This window comes from Protopterus annectens, chromosome 9.part0 (genome assembly GCF_019279795.1).
Source record: "Protopterus annectens isolate FY-2018-M chromosome 9.part0, PAN1.0, whole genome shotgun sequence".
In the NCBI taxonomy this organism is placed as follows: Eukaryota; Metazoa; Chordata; order Ceratodontiformes; family Protopteridae; genus Protopterus; species Protopterus annectens.
In genome coordinates this window covers 1,786,761,415-1,786,784,136 of record NC_056743.1, presented here as the reverse complement: position 1 = coordinate 1,786,784,136, position 22,722 = coordinate 1,786,761,415, and positions in this window count along the sequence as shown.

The following is a 22,722-nucleotide window of genomic DNA, read 5'->3' as shown; positions in this document are numbered from 1 at the left end:
ATCAGAGTGTTCTGAGATCAGTAGTAACCCATAAAACAGCACCAAAATGATGACATAGGTCCCTTGAACATAGGTTCAACTGCTTTATTTCACTAGAGAAACAAAAAAACGAACACATGTATCACAAACGTTTAGCGCTTTCATCAAATAGACATTGACTTCCTCAGAACAGTTAGCAAGATGTAAGCAGATCACATCTGATAGGCCAGGGAATATGACAATCAATTCAAATTAAAATTTAAAAGCATATACCAACAATACTTTAATCATATCATGTTACATAAATGTTCTACCAGGTATGAATAAGTTGATGTCCCTTTTAAAAACTTTTTATACATAAATAACAATCTTTAAAACATATACCTAGAAAACATACATTTAAAAGGCAATTAGAATGTTAAAAATATGTGTGGAATACATTCAAATCTTGGCAGCCCTTTCTTTTAAAACTGGTGTAATAGAGACAAAATCATTAAGACCAGGGTGTATATTAGCTGCCAACCGTAATTGCCACATCATCTCTTTCTTACATAATATATTTTTCCAGTCAAATCCTATTTGATTTGTTTGTACCTCATCCACTATAGCAAATCTAAAACCACTAAAATTGGCACATAACTTGCTATGTCTGTACAGGGCATTAGTTTCTTTTTTAGTTTTTATATCATATAGGTGTTCATAAATCCTTGATTTCAAAGCCCTCTCGGTTTTACCAATGTAGAAGCCACTACAGGCGGTACACTTAGCAAGGTAAACAATTCTTTTAGTGCCACAATTACCTTTTTTAAAAGCAATTTTACTATTCGCATAGTTAGATAAGGTAACAGTTGGTTCCTGCAGTATAAAACTGCATTGGTTACATCTTCCATAAACTCTAGTGCCCACGTCTCTATTCAGATCTTGATTTGAGTGGTTGCTCTCTAATATAGCTTTTAATTTTTTTCCAACCTTTGTAGCAAAAATCGGTTTGTCTCCAACCAGTTTGTAAATTTCATTGTTTGCCTTAAATATATTCCAGTTCTTGTATCTTTAAAACCTTTATAACAAGAACTGTATTGTATAACACATGCCTGTGTGAAATTACATGCATCTTGTGGTTTGTTCATTTCAGTACTAATTAAAGCAGTATTGTCCACTAGCTTACAACCTAGCAAAGGCTTGTATTTAATGCCCCATCTATCTAGAATTTCTTGGAGGGTATTCATCACTAGTTCAACAGGATAGCCCCTTTCTAAAAACATAGATTTCAAAACACAAAATTCATGCTGTAAATCCTCCTAATGTGTCATCCTTGCTATCCTGGTGGCTTGACCCTTTATTATCCCCTTTTTCTGAAAAAATGGATGGTGACTGTCAAAATGTAAGTAAGAATTACAGAAAGTATGTTTTCGGAATACCTTAGACCTGAAACAGCTATCATCCTTAATAATAAGTGTATCTAAATAACTCATTTCCAAGTTATCAAACTTGTGTGTGAACTTAAAAAAAATGAGTACTGTTGTTCAGGTAATCCATGAAGCGGGGATATTTTCAGATGTGCCCTTCCATAAAATATAAATATCATCCAGGTATCTGTTGTAAGAAAGAATATCTTTGTAGAAGTTACTTTTAAAAACATGCTCGAATTCCCAGCCCAACATGACCAGATTTGCATATACAGGGGCGCATGCTGCCTCCATAGCAACTCCAGTGATTTGTTGTTTTAATTAGTACTGAAACGAACAAACCACAAGATGCATGTAATTTCACACAGGCATGTGTTATACAATACAGTTCTTGTTATAAAGGTATTAAAGATATTTTATACAAGAACTGGAATATATTTAAGGCAAACAATGAAATTTACAAACTGGTTGGAGACAAACCTATTTTTTCTACAAAGGTTGGAAAAATTTTAAAAGCTATATTAGAGAGTAACCACTCAAATCAAGATCTGAATAGAGACGTGGGTACTAGAGTTTGTGGAAGATGTAACCAATGCAGTTTTATACTGCAGGAACCAACTGTTACCTTATCTAACTATGCGAATAGTAAAATTGTTTTTAAAAAAGGTAATTGTGGCACTAAAAGAATTGTTTACCTTGCTAAGTGTACCGCCTGTAGTGGCTTCTACATTGGTAAAACCGCGAGGGCTTTGAAATCAAGGATTTATGAACACCTATATGGTATAAAAATTAAAAAAGAAACTAATACCCCGTACAGACATAGCAAGTTATGTGCCAATTTTAGTGGCTTTAGATTTGCTATAGTGGATGAGGTACAAACAAATCAAATAGGATTTGACTGGAAAAATATATTATGTAAGAAAGAGATGATGTGGCAATTACGGTTGGCAGCTAATATACACCCTGGTCTTAATGATTTTGTCTCTATTACAGCGGTTTTAAAAGAAATGGCTGCCAAGATGTGAATGTATTCCACACATATTTCTAACATTCTAATTGCCTTAAATGTATGCTTTCTAGGTATATGTTTTAAAGATTGTTATTTATGTATAAAAATTTTTTAAAAGGGACATCAACTTATTTATACCTGGTAGAATATCTATGTAACATGATATGATTAAAGTATTGTTGGTATATGCCTTTAAATTTTAATTTGAATTGATTGTCACACTCCCTGGCCTATCAGATGTGATCTGCTGGTATTTAAACTTAGCTTACATCTTGTTAACTGTTCTGAGGAAGTCAATGTCTATTTGATGAAAGCGCTAAACGTTTGTGATACATGTGTTCGGTTTTTTGTTTCTCTGGTGAAATAAAGCAGTTGAACCTATGTTCAAGGGACCTATGTCATCATTTTGGTGCTGTTTTATGGGTTACTAGTGTTGTTTTGCAGCACCTACCACCGCTATTTTGTGTTCTGAGGTCAGGGCTTTTGCAATCTGCATTACTAAAGTAGTAATACATTTAGCAATATGTCCTTGCTTGAGTTAAGCCTCTCAAGCAGTGATTCTTGAGTCAAGCTCTTCTGTCACAAAGTCAGGATGTATTGTTGACTTCTGACTACCACTTTCTGTATCTTTAAGTCATTTTTCCTAGTGTCTGTATTTCGGATAGAAATTCTGCATGGGGTTTGGTTCTGTCAATGTTCATGATTCTCTTCAGTGCAAAACAGTTTTGATGCACTCACTGCATGTATGTGTCTGTTCCTTACAGCAATGTTTTTCAGCTTCTTCTGTTAGGGGTCGCCACAGCAGATCAGCGGTCTGCAGGTTGATTGGCACTGGAGTTTTTTTGGTTCAGACAATAGCCAAATGAGGACCAACAACAGCCGGTGTAATAAAACTTTATTATAAAAAATAAACAGAAGAGTAAACGCTTTCATGACCACATGGTCACTTCTTCAGACTCAAACATAGTAAAACACTATCAAACAATTTAAATAGCACACAGAACCAATCATAGCAACCCTCTCATTACGGGGCCTTGAAGATTATATATATATATATATATATATATATATATATATATATATATATATATATACACACACACACACATACTAAAAATACTACAACTCAATAGGGGAGTGTGCGTGCACGTAACACTGCTTTCAAAGAGACTGCATCATTAATACCTGGTGCTTTATCTGCATTAAAACACAAAATATATCTTAATTCTGCCATGTATTATAATGCAGATAAAGCACCAGGTATTAATGATGCGGTCTCTTTGAAACCAGTGTTATGTGCACGCACACTGCCCCATTGAGTTGCAGCATTTTTTAGTATGTGTATATATATCTTTAAGGCCTCATAATGAGTGAATTGCTATGACTGGTTCTGTGTGCTATTTAAATTGTTCGATAGTGTTTTACTATGTTTGAGTCTGAAGAAGCGACCATGTGGTCGTAAAAGCGCTTATTCTTTTGTTTGATTTTTATAAGAAAGTTTTATTACACCAGGCATGGTTGGTCCTCATTTGGCTATTATCTGAAAATTTAAGTTTGTTGTACATTTTTGAGGACCTTTACCCAGGAATCATTCTTATTTTTTTGGAGTTTTTACAGTGTTGAGTTGTCAGCCCGGCGCCCAACCTTCACAGAAGTCACACACACACACTGGCACCTACCTGCTTGCCTTTAAAACTCACTTGATCGCAGGGAAGGCATGCAGATTCCACACAGAAAACACACCAGCTGAGAATCAAACCAGAGAACCTCTGGTTGTGGGGCAATAACTCTAACTGCTGCACCACTGCAGCCAAATCACATGTCTATTCTTTATAAATAACCACTTTTCCAAACAGGTCTCTGCAACGGACAACAAGCTCTTTGGTCACATGTATAGAATAGATCATTATTTTTCCTGTTTCCTGTACTACATTCTTGAAAAGAAGAGCTAAAAATAGGAAGCCAAATGGAAATACATATTAACAACATTCAATTTTACTTTGTCATTATTCTGTTTGGTGAAAATTTTTACAAGTAAACATTTGCTCATGGAACTAAACACGTTTCATTTTAGCTGAATCAAAAGAGAATAATTACTTATCTACTTTTTCTGCATTTGTTTTTCATCTTTTTATTACAGAATAATCTTACTCTTAGAAAAGGAACAGATAGTTTTGAATAAAAAACATAAATGCAGTTTATTTTTCCAGATACCATATCACACATCAGACACCAAAAAGTTTACTTACATTTTTCCTTCATGCTTTCTAGCTTTATTACTTTTTATCCTTCAAACACCTAGTCTCTGCCCTCAAATTAAATCTTTTAAACAGTGCTGCCAGTGATGAAATCATAAACTGGAATATAATTACTTTTTAATGTAGGTGTTACCCGTGTTTTTGGCCACTTTTGGATAAGGGTTTCATGGTGATCATGAGTAATCCTTGGGGTGCATATCTTACCTGTCTCCCCAACACAGATCTTGATATGTCTTCTGTTTTCTGTTTGTTTTATGCAGCATTATGCCAGCGATGACCTTTCTGTAAATGATATTTGCTTTAAAAATTTAACCCAAGTCCTAGATGACTAAAAGCTGACCTTGGACATGGCACGGGTCTACCCCTTCCTACAGTAGAAATTCCAAACTGTTGATATATTCAGTCTGCCTCCCAAACAAGAAGAGACCATGCCAACAGATGGCACTGACTGATTCATTTAATAACCCTCTATAACTCTAATTCTTTCTTGAAACCCTACTTGCTAGAACTGCAGGTGGTAATGGTACTTGACCTACTAGTTTGATTTTTTTTTTTTTAGAACGTGACCTTCTCTTAAATCAAAGGGCTCTGACTATTCCCAGACCTCCATTGTATTTCCAAATGCCTCCTCTCTAAGGTCCCTCTTCCCTCAGCAGTATCAAGTTGCCCAAACAGTTACAGATACCCCTGTCTAAAGAGTAGGGCAAGCATTATCATGTGAAAGACAAATACAACAAATCCGTAAAAAAGCAGAAGTCTCACAATGTGAGGCGTTGACAGACACATCCACTTACTTTTCCTTGAATTCATAGTTGCATTTTGTTTTCTGTTAAGTACAAAGCTAATATATAGGAATTGTTCAGTAAAGGCAAAGATGCACTGTGCAATATCTGCCTGTTAAGTGTTGCACAGACCATACTCAAGGCCGAAATAAAATATTTATACATCCTTTTATAATATAGAAGTGCAGCTGTAAGCAAGGCAGTTCCAGTCTAAAGCTGTCCTAGCAATATCAGTAATTGACTTTTTTTCTCCTGTCTCCTGGAGTGATATGTAAGGCAAGTAACATGACCTGTATTTCCATTGCAGGCAGCAGCAAGGGAGAGATGGAAAAGGACCAGTTTATGTGCTGCTGTTAATCTGTAATATAAAAAAGGTCTTTGCACTTCTCAGTGTAAATTTTGTTCTCACTGGGCTACTGGACACTGAATGACTGCTGTAGTCTGGCTCACTCCCTCTGGTAGACAGTGCGTCTCCTCGACAGAGACTAAAATGTCCTCTTGGGTTGGCAGGCAGTACACATTCATGTTGGACAAGGAAACAGAGGACGAGGCAGAAAGTGATGTCTTCAGTGAGTGCGTTCTGTTCAGGTCATTCTCTTTTTGTGCTGCCTCTTGATGTGGACCAAGAACACAGTCTTTTTAAAAAAAGAAAAAACACATAACATGAAACATTTGATACCAATAATTAATAAATATACTGAAAACTGCACAACTATAGACATCTTTATTAAACCATCACATTTAAATAGCTACATGGGCATACATATATTATTAGAAGAAAAAACAAACCATAGTTTCCATTGTTTTTATGTAATGCAGATATACTTTCCTTTTTAACAATATTTATTCACGCCATCATTATATAAGTTGCTCAATTCCTGCCTTCCTTAAACCTCACCCTTCACCTGAGCATTATTCTGCATGTATTGTTCCCTTAAAGTCTACTTATTTCCAGGTGATTTATTCCTTCTTTTTTCTAATAATTCCATCCCCAATTTTTTTTATCTCTTGTAGAATATTCAGTACTTAACGTCTGGTTTAAATTTGGATTTCAGTTTTCTGGTAATTAAACGTAGTAAGGCCTAACTATGTCTAGGCAATTCAAATCAAACATTTCTGACAAAGTACTCTGTAGGAAATTTTTAAAAGCTACCAACTTGTTATATCTCCCCCCACCCAAAAAAAAAAACAAAACATGTTTCCAATTATCTCTGTGTTTTCCTTCACACCTCCAGCATTTGCTGTCTGTGGAAAAATTCTCTAAAGTCTGAAAAAAGTGATACTGCTCTTTTCTGGGCACAACATTACGTGTTTAACTTTCTTTTTTTTTTTTTTTAAACAAATTTATTGTTTTAACATATAAGAGAAATATCATAACAATTTTATACAAATAATTAAAAATAGGTATTATTATAATATTCAACAAAACAACTAAAGTATTTACAAAGACATCCACTACAATCAGATCAATTAATTAAACTATAATACTGTGCTATTGAAATTAGAATTTTTTTAACAAATTTTGTAAATTATCCCATACAATAAAATGTGATGTTTTTCTAGTTGTTCTCATTCTAATTGTGCTTATTTCCATATGACACATTATATTCATAACATTTTTAAATTCATTGAACGAAGGAGGTGTATCTGAAATCCAATTTCTAGTTATTATTTTCCTAGCCACTGCTAGGATAGACCATAACAAGGGAAGCTTAATCTTTTAACACATTGAGGTACAGGTGTGTTGAATAATATAAGAGACTTAGAAATAATGAAATTATCTGTAAAAAGAGCCTGCAAAAATTCATTAATTGACTTCCAGTATTCTTTCAACTTCATACAGTCATAAAACATATGAGCCCAGTCAGCATTAATTTCTACATTACATCTCTTACATAGATTATCTTTATTATTAATTTTATTCATCATCAAAGGTGTATAAAAGATCTATGTAAAAATTTCCATGTATAAAGTCTCCAGACAATGGAAGATGTAGTTCTATAAGCAGATTCAATATATATTGTTTATCTTGTTGAGTTGGTGGGTCCCCATTAATAGAGGTGAAATAATTCCAGTATGAATCTACATTGTAAAAAGTTTCTTGTCTGATAATTTTATGTATATATGAAAGTTTACCTTTATCAGAAACTTTATGCTGTAAATTTATTATCAAGTAATCAATCAGTTTTGGAATAGATTCTTTAACTGTTATAGACATTAGATCTATTCTATCAATGAGATGTTGTCTAAAGATCTGAACCTCTAACCAGCAAGTTTCTCTTAGATCAAATTCTTGTTTTAAGAAATCTAGATTTTTAACTTTATTTTCAGATATCAGCTGATACCAGTACTTTAGATTATTATCTATAGCTAAATGAGCTCCTTCAGAAGTAGATGACATAAGCATACCCTGAGTATAAATTATAGGGAATACAATAAAATTCCATTCCCTATACTTAGGGTGCATGAATATAAAGTTACGATAACTAATAATAATATTTAATGGGTAACAGACCATATGTTTAGGTGTAATAGGTGAAATACAAAATTCCTTTAGCAACCACAACATGGAGTTATTTATAATCATATTTTTATGTGTTAAGGAGATTTTCATGAAGTGCATACTAATTAGCTCCCAATAATCTTTCCATTTTGCAACATATGACCGATCTATTAATAAAGTAATAACTTTTATAATAGAAGAGATAATATATAAATTAAAGTCTGGAAAAGAAATACCCCCTTGAGACCAGCTATTAGTATGTTTCTTTAATGCAATCCTAGGTCTATTAGGTGCCCATAAGAAATTTAACATTAGTGTATTCAGTTTCTTGATAGTTATTTTTGTAGGTGAAAGTATTATTGATTGTATTAAGTATAAAATCTTGGGGAATATTATCATTTTAATAATTGTAAGTCTCTCCTCCATAGTAAAAACATATTATTCCAGGTATTAAAAGATTTTGTATATTAAGAAAACAGGTATTATAGTTATTATATATAATAGATTTAATATCTTTAGATAGTATTATACCTAAATAAGTTATCTGACCTGAGTTGGGTACATATTTAGTAAAATCACTAATGAGAGTATTTTTTCGTGTATATATAGGTAGTATTTTAGTTTTTCTTCATTGAATATTAAACCAGAAATACTTTTAAAATTCATCATTTTATCAAATAAAGACTGCATAGAAGAATTAGATCCTGCTGATGTAATTAGAACATCATCTGCAAAAAGTTGAATTTTTGATGTTGTATTTTCTTCTATTACAAAACCCTCTATGTCAGTACTGTTTCTAATCAAATTAGCCCAAGGCTCCATTACTAAAGTGAATAATAGTGGAGAAAGTGGGCATCCTTGCTTTGTACCTTTAAGAATGGGTATTTTTTGTGAAACATATGTTCCTACCTTAATATAAGCCAGCGTTCCTTTGTATAAATGCTCAATTAAATTTACAAATGCATCAGAGAAATTTGTGCACTTCAGTAAGGTAAACAGATAGTCCCAACTTACTGAATCAAATGCTGAACCTATATCAAGACTAATAAGTGTTAAATCTTTCTTTTTCCTATTTGCAAAATCAATTAATGTTAAAGTTCTTCTTATATTATCAAAAGTATTTCTATTTACAATGCAGCCCGTCTGATCTATGTCTATAATGCCGGGGATAATTGTCTTCAATCTGTGTGAACACGTGTGAATTATATCTGTTTCTTTATGTTTTATCCCCATTGTCATTCCCATTCTGACGTATCAGTGCATTTAAAAACACATATTGAAAAATGAACTTAAAAAGGTGAATATGATTTATTAACACGAGGCCACATTTCAAAAGAGCTCTCACTGTAGGTGGTCACTTACTCTCAGAGCAAGTCTTTTGGAATCAGGCCCGTGATGTTTAGAGGGCCCATAGTACAGAAGCAAGAGGCATATTGTTTATTAAGCTGAATTTCATTGAAATAGGAATAGGCTGTGTTGTTTAGTTGGTTTCCTGTTGCTTTGAAAGCTTTGCAGTGTGAATATCGAGATTGAGGAACAGGGTGATAAGGGAGGTTCCTCTTCTCCCAACTGGTGTGCAATCCCAGAGTTAGTACTGTAGAAATGTCAGGGTGAGAGGGATGCAGGAGGGCTTGCCACTTTAAAAGTCACCTCTTTAAAAAAACTGTCACATTTGCTGGTGTGACTCATCAATGTGTGAGATAGAGAGAAAGTGTTTGTTTTTTTTTTAAACATTTTTTATTGATTTTCATGAAATAAAATAATACAAGAAATATGATATATAAATTTGCACAATATATGTCTTAAAAACATCATACCATGGAACAATAACTATTTACAATGTCCATAACGGATATAAAGCCATTGTTAGGATTACATTTTATCTACTAGTTTTTCAAGTTTCAACCAAGTTAATTTCTTATGTGTTATCTTAGTAGTTCTTTCTGAAATCGTTTGCAACTCCCTATTACATACAAGTTTAGCTAATAGTAAAAAATATGTAAATGAGAGAGAAAGCCTTTGTGATGTGTATGTGTATGTGTGTGTGTTTCTCTCGTTGGAATAAGTGCCACCAAAAAAATCCATCAACATTTAGCCATTCATCTATAGCTAAAACTTTATCTGTGTTTTTGCATGGTTTTGAGTAGCTCAAAAGCCATTAACCACTTTTCAGCATTACTATACTTACCTACAACTGTGATGACACATTCTATTAAGGTCTGAAAGTCAGGAATATTGAAAAGGTGTCTAGCCATCTTTTGTTATATATACTTTGCAAGCAACACACATATCAAATTCCTTAAAAAGTACTGGCTCTCTTACAGGATTCTTACTGATACGGTATATTTGTATCTGTTTATCTTCACTTTCTATTTCAGTAAAATGTCTCCTGTGATTCTGTTTATTATATCCTCATTTCTTTACAGAGTTATTTTAACCACAACTTTGCCATGAGGGAAGGATAAATTATAACAATGTACTATATCTATGTACCTATGTATGTACGTATCTATGTATCTATGTATCTATGTATCTATCTATCTATCTATCTATCTATCTATCTATCTATCTATCTATCTATCTATGTATCATGGGAACATTTAAATTCTTTGAGCTGTGTTTACTGAACCACTGCTCAATGAAAACTTTTGATCAAATCCCAAACTAGGGAAAGTCAGGAACAGGAGAGTGGAGGACTTACTTTCTCCTTTTGGACCCAAGTTGCAGCCCATTTGTCAAGTGGAGTCAGAGAGTGCAGCTCTTAACCCCCCCCCCCTTTAGACCTATGTTAAAACCCATTCCTGCTGAGCTGTGGTTCACTATTTATAATTTAGTATAGCCAATCAAAAAGCATGTAATATCCTTTAAGGAGGAAACCAGAGTACCCAATGAAAGCCAATGCAGATGTGGCAAACTCTGTGCAGACACTGACTAGAGGTCTGAACCGAATCCATTACAGGCTCCGAATTCAGAAACTTTAAAAGTGAACTGCACCTTGGTCTCAGAATCTGTTGTTGAAGGCTGGCAAATTGGGCTGTTAAGGGCTATTGCCCTAAAACAGGCCATTTGTTTAAAATCTGCCACAAACTACAGTTTTAGGCTATTGGAAGTCATTCTGGGATACTGTTTTGCAGAAGAGATATCAGACAGAGGGTTTCACTGCCTATTTCTGTTGCTTTTCACTTCTCAGTTGAAGTGTTCAGTAATAAAATGTATAAAACTTGTTAAACAATACAAATTATTCTTAAACTTAGCCCAAGCATGGTGCAGTAGTTTAGAACTAATCAGTGACTGGTATGGGTAATGCTGGGTTTACCCAAAACTGGCATGATTTGATTATAATGGCAAAATCTATCTGATCGAATTGTAAGCTGGTTGGGGGTAAACTAGCATTCCCCACATGCAGGAACTGAATCTTGCTATTATACAATACCATTACTAACAAAATGAATTGGTTCTTATTTTTAATATCTACATTATGCCTAGGAACATCTTGCTCTTGTAGTATTTTTTGGGAATGCGTCATAATGCCCTGCGCATGTGTGGGACACGTAAATGCTGATGCTCATGTGCAGTGCATTATGGCTTTTCTGTCTATCTCTCTCTCTCTTTTTTTAACGAGTCAGGAATGAGCAGGCATCCTATTGCTTCCGTGAGGGCATCTGCAGACTGCTGACATCCCTTAGGTGTCTTTGAAGCAGTTTTTTGTACTTTACTTTTACTCTGTTTAGCAGAGTGGAGTACATAGGTGCGGTTAGTGTTTGTTGCCAATAGCTACAGTTGCCGGGCCTTATTCTTGTGAGTAATGCTAGATTTACAGCATACACACTGACTGCTGCCACTAATCAGCATGCACATTGTTGTGTATTAATAATGTAACACTGTATATTGGGGATACGGGTACAACAGACAAACTATTCGCTTAAGTATGCGATTATATTTAATACTTATGGGCATTTAACTAGAATGTACACCCCATTTCTTAGGAAAATGAGGAAATCTCTTAATGATGTCAAGAACTCTATTCAGTACATTTTTAATTACCATGTAATTTTGCCAGTCAAAAACACTCCTTTTCAGGAGCAGACTAGCAAAATAATTTGTTTAGAGCCTCACAGACACAGTGGGAATCAAACCTAGATTTAATTATTGGTTAAAGTGTGCTCTTAGTTCCCATTTTTAGTTCTCTGTACCATACTGCCAGGCAAACACAATTTCCCGGAACCAAGGCTCTCCGCAAATAGCTTGAATCACGACTCGTAAAAAGACGTAAAAATAGTATTTTTAGTATTTTTACGTCTTTTTACGAGTCGTGATTCAAGCTATTTGCGGAGAGCCTTGGTTCCGTGAAATTTTGTTTGGCAGTTTTGGTACAATTTCTTAATTTGTCCATACTGCCAGGCAGTTTAAAGTGTTATTACTGTATTTAATTTCACATATTTCACTTTGTAGTTCTTTTTTTTTATTTGAAGGAATACTTTGTTGTGTTTAGACAATGTGTTTTCAATAAATATGCATCTGCTGCAGTACCTTTTTTACTTATTTTTGTGAACAGTCTACGCTGGAATATTCCTGTCTTAATGAGTTGTTCTGCATTTATGATAGGTCATGTAAATCTGACTTATTTGCGAGAGTGAGAGGTATTTTTTCTCACACATCCTGCAAACCAGAACTCCTATGTTGAACTGGTTCTCCTTTATGCAACTACAATGACATTTCTTTCTCTTTCCCTGCAAATTTTTCTGGTGAACACTATTTCTGTGTGTAAGCCTGTAATAAATAGGTTCATAGGTTGGTACTAGTCTATCGGCCCTAGGGCCTATACAAGCCTAGCCATTACAATTCCCTGGCTATTTCTTCCTACACTATTTACTTCCTGGACCCCTGTCTAGCAGGGCGGCTGACGTGATCCCTGGGGTGAATTTCCATTCTCCCATCCAATTGTCAAGGCTCCTTTTGAAGAGGGCCAAAGAGGTGCTCTGCTTGACATGTATGGGCAGTCTATTCCAGAGTCTGGGGAGTCTCTGGGTTAGGAACCTGTCCCTCCAGCATGTTTTGTTTATTGTGATGACAAGGTTTAGATCCCTAGAGCGTGTGGCTCTGAGGGATTGGGATTTCTTTAAGTGTAGCATGTCCAACAGCTCAGGGTTTGACATGGCCTTGTATGTTAAGCAGAGATCGCCTCTGAGTAGACAATATGCAACAGAGTACAGCTGGAGTTTTTTAAGGCGGTCAGTGTAGGGCATCTGCTTTAGGCCTGTGATACTTTTAGTGAGGTATTTCTGCGGCCTTTCCAGTTGTTGCAGATGTCTTGAGAGGTACATACCAAATGGGGCGTTGTACTCTGTAATGGGTCTAATGAGTGATGAGTACAGTGGGACAATGACCTCCTTTTTTCTGGATGAAAAGCCCTTAGTGATGAGTCACATAGAAAGATCTTCTGAGTGTTGTGGTGATGTAGTTATCGAAGGTGAGACCACTGTCCACCTGTGTCCCTAAGTCTCTTATCACACTTTTGGTGTTTAATGTACTGCTACCTATGTGGTAATTCACAGGTACATGTTTTTTCTCAAAGGGGATAACTATACAGTTCTTGGCATTGAGCTTGAGCCCATGGCTCTGGCACCAAGCATCTGTTTCTGTAAGGCCCTTTTGTAGAGTATCCACATCATTTGGGGATTTAATAATGGCTCCCAGTTTGCATTCATCTGCGAACTTTTTTAGCCAGAGTCCCTTCTTGTTGGCCTGTACTTCAGAGAAGTAGATGCCAAACAAGAGCGGTCCCAGGACTAAACCCTGAGTTACTCCACTTGTCACTTGTCTGGAGCTGGATTTAGAGTCGGCGGAGCTGGATTTGGAGTCTGAGAAATTATTTTCACATATAAAGTGGCTTCTTGTGGTGAAGTGGGACTACGGAAGGGAGATAAAATACTAGAGCCTCACTGATCAAAAGATATCATGTGGCTACAGGAATAGTTTTAATGGATTTTAATATTTTTAACCAAATAAATAACTTTGTAAACCATTTTCTGTCAATAGCTGGGCTACAAGAATAATAATGAATTCCTAGCTAATTTATAGTAGTCAATTGATGGCATGGCTCTGAGCCTCTTATCATAACAAATTTGGACAAAGCATAAAATAATAGGAGGACAAAGGCCAACAAATAGGGACAAATTTTAAATATTGCTTTTATAAATTAGAAAGTTGATGGAATAATAGTTTTTATGTCAGCATGCATTTTCTGAAGGATTTAAGTCTGAAACTCAAAGGTATGTCATTATTTAGTGACTTCAATCCTCAATGATTTGCCAGAAAACCACAAATTTTATGCAGAAAAGCCCAAAAATATGAGGCAAAAATCTGGACATTCTGGGAAAGTCTGGACAGTTGAGAGGTATGATTGATGGGTATATTTTTTGAAGAAAGCAGAGTGCCAAGACAAATCCATCACATGGGGCACAAAGCTCTGGGGGCATAATGACCATAAGTCATTTTAAACCTCAAATCATGAGATTGTGAAATAATAGTATCAACCACCATGAAACATATCCGGCTATTACTTTGCACCTCTACAAAGGCACTTAAGTAAACAGCAATACAGTTTTTAAATTAATACATTTGAATGACATGTAAAATCATTATGGACCACTGTAAAGCTGTGAGGTTTGTGGGAATTATCCACTTTTGGGGTGCTTAACATAGTTGATTAGATTGTAAGCAGCACCACATGAAATGCAGGTGACTCTCAGTGATTCACTCCCTACCATGCCTTATTGCTTCACTCTTCACAAACACTATGTACTTCACTGCCCAAAGTTTGCTTTATCTAAAAATAATATTGAACTGCAAGCTCATTCCTGTAATTTTAAAACATCTAATTTTAATCTAATGGTTAAAAGCATTACCTCTGAATGATATCACTATCTAAACTTTACATGTTTCTGTTTGAGCACCTTTGCCTAGGCCTGCTCAGCTTTCTCCCACTGTCAAATATTTTCAGTAACTTTACTTTTAAAAGCAGTCACAGGAAAACAACAGTATCATGACACTTTTCACTGTCAGTGGTGCAACAGATAGCTTACCTATCATTAGTGTTCACAGATTAGAAAGCTGCGGGTTCTATTCCCACTCCAAGTGACTGGATGCCTTACATTGCAGTATGGGTAGGGGCATATCTCTCAAATGCTTAGTGCAAGAAATCTGGGAAAACACTGAAAAACAGGCACAAATTTTTGCTCATGAAGGATATAAAATCTGAAACTCAAACGTTTGTCATTACTTAGTGACTTCAATCCTTAGTGATTTGCCAGAAAACCACACATTTTATGAGGAGCAGAATTAAAATGTGAAGCAAAAATCTGGATATTCTGTACAAATCTGGACAGCTGAGAGGTATGGTGGGGGGGAGTTGCTGTATTCCTGAATGTGTTGCCCTTCACATGAGTTGTTAAATGAAGGTCCCAGCTGCTTGAGTTGGTGGAAGCTCAGGTGGACGTAAAGATCCCACAACATGTACTGAAAAGAGTAGGAGAAATGCCCTGGCAAAATTTCTCCTAGTAGTATAAATACCACATTGGATCTCCCCTGAAAAGAAGCCACTAGCTTAGTGGGGCTGACCTGGTCAACAAAGGATAAATAAATTATTTTTTTAGACTGTAGTTACAGTGGCTATTTCTCTAGAGTTAAAAACAAAATTATGTGTATGCCACTACCACAACAACATATTTTGTGTTGTAAATGGAATTATATGAGCAGGTTGTTGACCACCATGAAGAAAAAAATAATTAGGCAAGAGTTCCTTGTTCGTGCAAGATACTTCTAGATACTTCTCTGAGTACTGTGGAATGAAGGGTGAGAAGAAAGTGATGCTGTATTAGAAGAAGCAATATGCAATATTACTCTTTAGCCCTGTCAGTGTTGCCTTGAAAAAAGCTTTCAGAAAGTAAATTACAAAGAAAAGGAAAAAGCAATCATAAGTGACAAGTTATTGCCCAGCAGCAAGATGTAGCATGCCAAATTTGGATGAATTACTCAGTGATCAACGCTTTTCACAAGTTCTGCTTGCATAATTCAGTGTGTCAAGACACTGTGCGCTCAGAATACACAATGGTTCAAACAACTCTGCTATTATTGATTAATTTCTTTTAAGACATGTCAGGCCTAAAGGTCATTTACACAGGAAACTAAAGCATGCACGAGGATCCTCCTTTGGGAGTCTCTCTACCCCCTCTAACGGTATTACTCACTTGACTTTCTTTGATGTATAAGGGATGGACTTAACAAGATCAAAGTGATGTCAGCTGTAGGGACTGGTTTGTTCATAATAAGCCTGACAAATTATAATTCATCACCAGTACATCTGCTAATTAATGCTGACTTCTCTGTAACCAAAGACCTCTTGAAATAAGCAATGCACACAAGTAGCTTACATTTCAAATATTGGCATTTGCTTCATTTCTCAGAACAGCAGTTTAGTTTATTCTCCTAAAGAACTGCCATTTATAATATATTTTAATTTTTGCTTACAGTCTAAATAATTACCAGTTCTGATTTTATTGCATTTACAATATATTGCGGAGTGCTTTGATGTGCCAGTTACTCATGTATGAATCTATTGTTGCAACTGTACAAATCCTCTGAAAGTTGTACTAGCTGATTTTCTGGCTAGGGAGGTGATGTGATCATTTTGCAGACTGCTGACCTGGGCATTGCACTTCTTGAGGACTTGAACAGGGAAACCTAAACAAAAGAAAACTAAGAGGCTATCCAGTGAATGAGTGTGTGTGTATCTATGTTTGGTGTGGGGTGGGAGTGGTGCACACCTTTGTATGATTTTGCTGACATATTGCAAAAATAGTGTAGCCAGATAACAGTTGCTGCACTTAGTAGGTTTATTCATGTCATTAATGATCAATAAGGATACTGGCAACCTACAGACACTGGACCCATCCCAGTTTGGCTTTGTTAAGGGAAGGGCTTGCCTACTCAACCTGTTAGACTTCTTCAAGAGGGTCACCAAGGATATGGATGAGGGGAAATGGTGCATACTGCCTACCTTAACCTGACCAATGCATTTGATACAATACCCAACTCAAATACTATTGTCAAACTTTCAGAACTAGGCATAAATCCCTGCATAGCTCACTGGATTGCTGCCTGGCTCACAAATAGGACCAGAAAAATCAGGATTGGTGAGACTACATTCGTCAGGAGGTAGGTTCCCTTCTATATCCTGAAATCCCAGAAGCACAAAGACGACAATCCCGAGACAACAATCGAGATAAAGGAAACACCGAACCACCGAAGTTTAACCAGGGCAAGTAAACACTTGCCCAACATGGGCAATTATGCACTTTCTCCACTGTAGTGTGATCCCGGAGTTGGTATATATATAGTTAGGGGTGTGTGGGGGCAAAGCCTCCCACATGGGGGGTGTGGGGGGATATAGTCCTCCCACCTCCGTGGTTTTTAGATGGTGCGTTGAGTGTTTGTGTTGTTTTGGTCAAGTGCTTACTTGCCCTGGTTAAACTTGTGTGGTTCAGTGTTTCCTGTTTTGTGATTGTCATCTCGAGATTTTTGTCTTCGTGCTTCTGGGATTTTGGGATATAGAAGGTAACCCCAGGAGACTGGTCACCAGTGAAGTACCCCAGGTCTCCATTTCGGGCCCATTAATGCTTGGCATTCACTTCTTGGAAGACAAGGCAAATGTAAAATGCAAATTCAGAGCTATCATACATTCCCCCATACACAGACATCCTGCAAGAGGATCTAACACAAACAAATGACTGGTGCTAAAGCCACGTATTAAAACTCAATGAGAAGAAATGCATTATAGTGCCCTTTGGGGAAATTGTCCACCCAAACTAATTACTCCATCAATAAAACACCCTTAAGAGTTGACCCAGTAGCTAGGGATCTGGGAACATATGTAGGTAGTAATCTGGCCTTCAAAGACTTGAACCTCAGCACTGAAATAAATAGGACATGCTGGAGGGACAGATTCATAACCCAGAGGCTCCCTTCACTCTGGAATAAAATCCCAGTCCAGGTTAGGCAGAGTCCCTCATTGACTCTCTTCAAGAGGAATCTTGATGAGTAGATGGGAGATCATAGGTTTACCCCAGGTATCACTTCTGTGTCACTGTTAGACAGAGGCACAGTATACTAACCTCAAAAAAGGGCATAGCAAAATTAATTTAAAATGGGTGGCGAAAGCCAAACATACTCTGGCTAGGCTTATAAATGCCCTAGGGCAGATAGCCTAGTATGAACCTATGAACCTATGAGTCTAAATAACACATGGCCAAGATAGTATGAAAATCATTGTATGTCATCCAACTTATAAGCAATGATATGGCATCCAGATCCAAGGGAGTTATACTATCACTCTACTCAGCCCTTATCAGACCCATCATTGAGGACAATACTCTCTTTGATATGTATCTAACCAGGCATTTGCACAGTTGGAATGCCCTCAAAGATTCCTCTCCAGGAGAAGACAGGGTATGAATACATTGTCCTACATAGTTCGCGTAAGGCCCTATCTCTGTACTCAGTCTCCTACAGGTTACTGAGAGGCAATCTATGCCTCATATACAGCTCTGATCGAGCTCTTGCACATCTACAAACAAACAAACAAACAAACAAACAAACAAACAAACAAACAAACAAACAAACAAACAAACAAACAAACAAACAGCACCAGAAACATTAGCTCCAAGGGCCTGAATTTTGCCTGTGACATAAATAAAACATGCTGGAGAGACCAATATCTGTCCAAAACAGCCCTGCACTATGGAATAAGCTCCCCATCTACATGAATCAGACTTCATCCCCAACCCTATTCAAACAAAATTGTAATCACTATATGTGAAATCACAAATTTATCCCTAGTCTTGCCTCCATGTCTTTGAAGGACAGAAATCGACAGTAAGCAAATTAATCCCCAACTAACATACCCACCAGCACATAACCCCTAGCCACATCCTTACTAACATACCCCACCATATAGGTGTCCAAGGTCCTTGGGGACAAAACTGGCTTGGGTTGCACAGCTAGGCTTATGAAGACCTGGGTGGTCATTAGCCTAGTATAAACATATAAACCTATTAAACTGAAGTAATTTTTTTTTAACATTTGTTTTACCAGGAAAGTCTGACTTGGAACGAAGCCAATTTTCAGCATAGGGCCAGGAAGAAATGTTCCAGATGCATGTCTTTGAAACATGGGAGGAAACCAGAGCACCCAGAGGAAACCCACACAAATGTAGGGAGGACATGCAGACTCTGCATAGAAGGCACTCCAGTCGAGAATCGAACCGGAGATCTTCTTTCTGTGAGGTGACAATGCTACCACTGCACCAAATGCCAAAGTAATTAAATGAAATGATTCCAACCACATTTTGCAATGCAGCAATCTAATTTCATTAACCTGACAAAAACATTTCAAATATTTTTGTAAAGTGGTGCTAAACCTGTCTGCACCCCTACCCAAAAAGCCAAATAACAGCCGAGAAAGGGCTAAGACCACCTACATGTTAAGTCCATCCTGCTGTGATGGACATACTACATGATTGCAACTCAACAAAACAGAACTACAGCATTAGTTTTTGCAACTCATAGCTCACATTAGAAACACACAAACTGGCACTGAAATACTGCTATCTGTTATGTCCACTGCTAATTTGTCTCAAAACCCACACAAAATGTACCATTCCTGTAAACTGGTAGTTGCTATAACAGGCATTATCAAAACTATGTTAATAAAACCACAGTTGAAACAAAGACATGCTGCAGGATGCAGCTGTTATAATTTACTGCATTTCTATGCAATATTCATATATTACTTCAGACATATGGTCCTGAGATTATATAGACATACGAGTGCATTTACCCCTGTGCACAAGCTGCAGATTACAGCTCTGCAGGTGTTTTACTAATGTAACCACTCATTTTAAGTGGCAGTATATAAATACTGGTAGAACTGAACTGAAATTACTCTTCGAGCATGGCTATGTTAAAGAACTCCGGTATAACAACATAACAAAATGAATAAAAAACTGTACATTTGTAGCTATAGAAACACAGGCTTTCTCTTTAGTAACTTCCACCTCTGTAAAATCTTAGAATGTATAAATGTAACTACTGCTTGTCTATAAATATAATGTAACTACTCTGTGTTTATAATGCAATGTAAGCAAATGGAGCTCTTCTCTTTGGGCCTTTGCTACAAATGGATGTTTCCCAGTCGGACTTCCCCAGAAAACAAAGACAAATAGATAAAAAAAATAGAATGTAATGCCACACTAAGACCACCTAACCTACCCTGTCAATTCACATCTCTGCATACTGGATCTGTATTTTATTTAGCTGTGTTTTCTACTTATTTTTTTGTGGGCATTTGGTAATGTGATGTGTCAAACACTGATGCACAATAAAAGTCACATCCTCTGATGTGGTGTGTGGAGGGTGTGGCACTGATATCAGTACAGTTGGCTATGGGTTCAGAACTGGCTCCATACCACATGTTTGAAACCCAAAATTGCAAATTCCAAATAAAATGCAATGCAAACAAGAAAACAGCTAATTTTGAGCTCACTGTTATATTCCTAAAGCATTTCTGCAGGGGGACTTCACCCCCCATCTCCCACAACCCTACTGCTTGTATATACTAACTCTGAGGTTGCTGTTCCTCGAAATAGGTGGAGTACTGTGATGGCTGTGAGCTCAGACTTGGCTTACATCCTCCCACAACTACAGATGTGGTTATGCTATTCTGAAGATTACGGTTACAAGTCCTTATAATTAAAACAGGCTCATTTTGGTACCACATCCTGCACCTACAGAGTGAACTGTGAGGTCGTTACCCAATTTTTCTCTCTTTGGGGAGGGAGTAGGATTTTTCATGACATGAGCATCCTCTAGCACTAAGACACCAGCAGGATAACGTTTCTGTGTATTACAGCCCGAGAAGTAAACACTCTTCTTGGTGAGGGTCACTGTACCCTCAAGCTCAGCAGGGTAGATCTGACTTTTTAATCTTCAGCAACAGTCCCAGCTTATCTTGCAGGATCCCTAGATAATTTAAGGCAAGCCAAGAGAAATAACTTTTTCAGCATGTCCTGGGTCTGCTCTGCGGACTACTACCAGTAGGCCTTCCTTGGTACACTTTCCATAGGAGGCTCCTGAGAGGTGTCATTATTAATTGCTCCCCACCACCAGAACTAATGCCTCGATTCAGTAGTGGAGCAGTATAAGCTCCTCACTCTATCACAAAGGCCGAGCCCAGTAGCACCTATGAATGAACCTCATTTCCCCTACTGTATTGTTGAGTCAGTGGGTGATGTGCTACAGCTGTCTCTATCAAAGTCAGACGGGCTGCAACTTTTAATTAAGCTCAGATCCCCAGAGTGTTTAATGTTTACACCTTGTTAACTGCCAGATATCACTGCCAACCTGTTGTTAGAATAGATATAACACAGCAGTACATGGTCACTCAGCTGTTACTGTTGTTGTCTTCTAGGTCCAGGGTCTGGGGTTCAGTCCTGGCCTCTAAATACTGGCTGAATAGAATTTGCATATTCTCCTTATGTCTGGTTCACTTTTCTCTGTGTACTATAGTAATAAGCTGACTCGATGTTTGTATTGTGAATTTTTTCTCCCTAATGGCATATCCTGTGAAGAGCAGAGAATATAACCCAGTTAGCAGGCTGAGATCTATAAATGCATAAAATGAATAAAAAGGCAATATAAACAAGAGTTTTAATGGACTCTAAAACAGAACTACAGAAAACTAAGAAAGAAAAACTGAATCTATCAAGAAAAACAAGTTCTGATCCAATTAATATGATGAAAACATGCAACCTATAATGTACTAACTAAAGAGACAGTGGGTTTTTTGTACATGGCTGGTTCATTGAATGAGTAGAAATGATAGAAACCAAATAGATTGCCTGGAAGTTCTTTCTTAGGTCATTCATGCTTGTGACTTTAAGCCATGACCTAACCATAAAAGATTAACAAAATGATCTTCTGATCACATGACAGCAAAACAGATGCAAACACAACATAATCTAAGTAGAGACTGACCTCCGTCTCACAAGTGCTTTGCTGCACTGATGCTCTGTAACACGAGGTTGGCATTCACCTGGCCCAAGTTGCATAGACAGTGTAACAAAGTACTGTCTTTCCAGCTGGGTATGCAGTAGATTAATTACTAAGCCTTTTCATTTAGTCTTGGGTTTGATTCTTTCTGTCCTCACTTGCATACAATTTGTTTCTGAGCAAGTCATTTAATCAGACCATTGTGCTTGGATAGAAGTAAATGTCTCTAGCTGGATTGCCTGCTTAACAAAGAAATAAAATGAAAAAAGAATCAGTTTAGGTAAGGGGATTGGGTCTGGAGTTCTGCATTTTAGTTTGATGATGCTACAGCTGTTGATGTGAATGTATTTATTCTAATGCAGTGAGAATTCATTTACACACCTGCTGCCTACAACAGTTTTAAATTACTTCTAAAAATGTCCTACCAGCTGCTGTGGTTGCTTTTCAAGGTTTCTGACTGCACCGAATCACTAGGCCAGGAAAAGCTAGAATCTCAGTATTTCCAACTGCAGATGTCACGATATATGTTTAGAAAATGACACTGATCTGTGACTAATCTGTAATCTTTCTACTTGTGCGGCTTTAGATTTGTTTATCTGTCTTTCTTGTGTAATTATCATGATCCAAGGTGAAAACATTGCATTAGCAGTGAGCAAATAATTTATAACCTGAAAAATAAA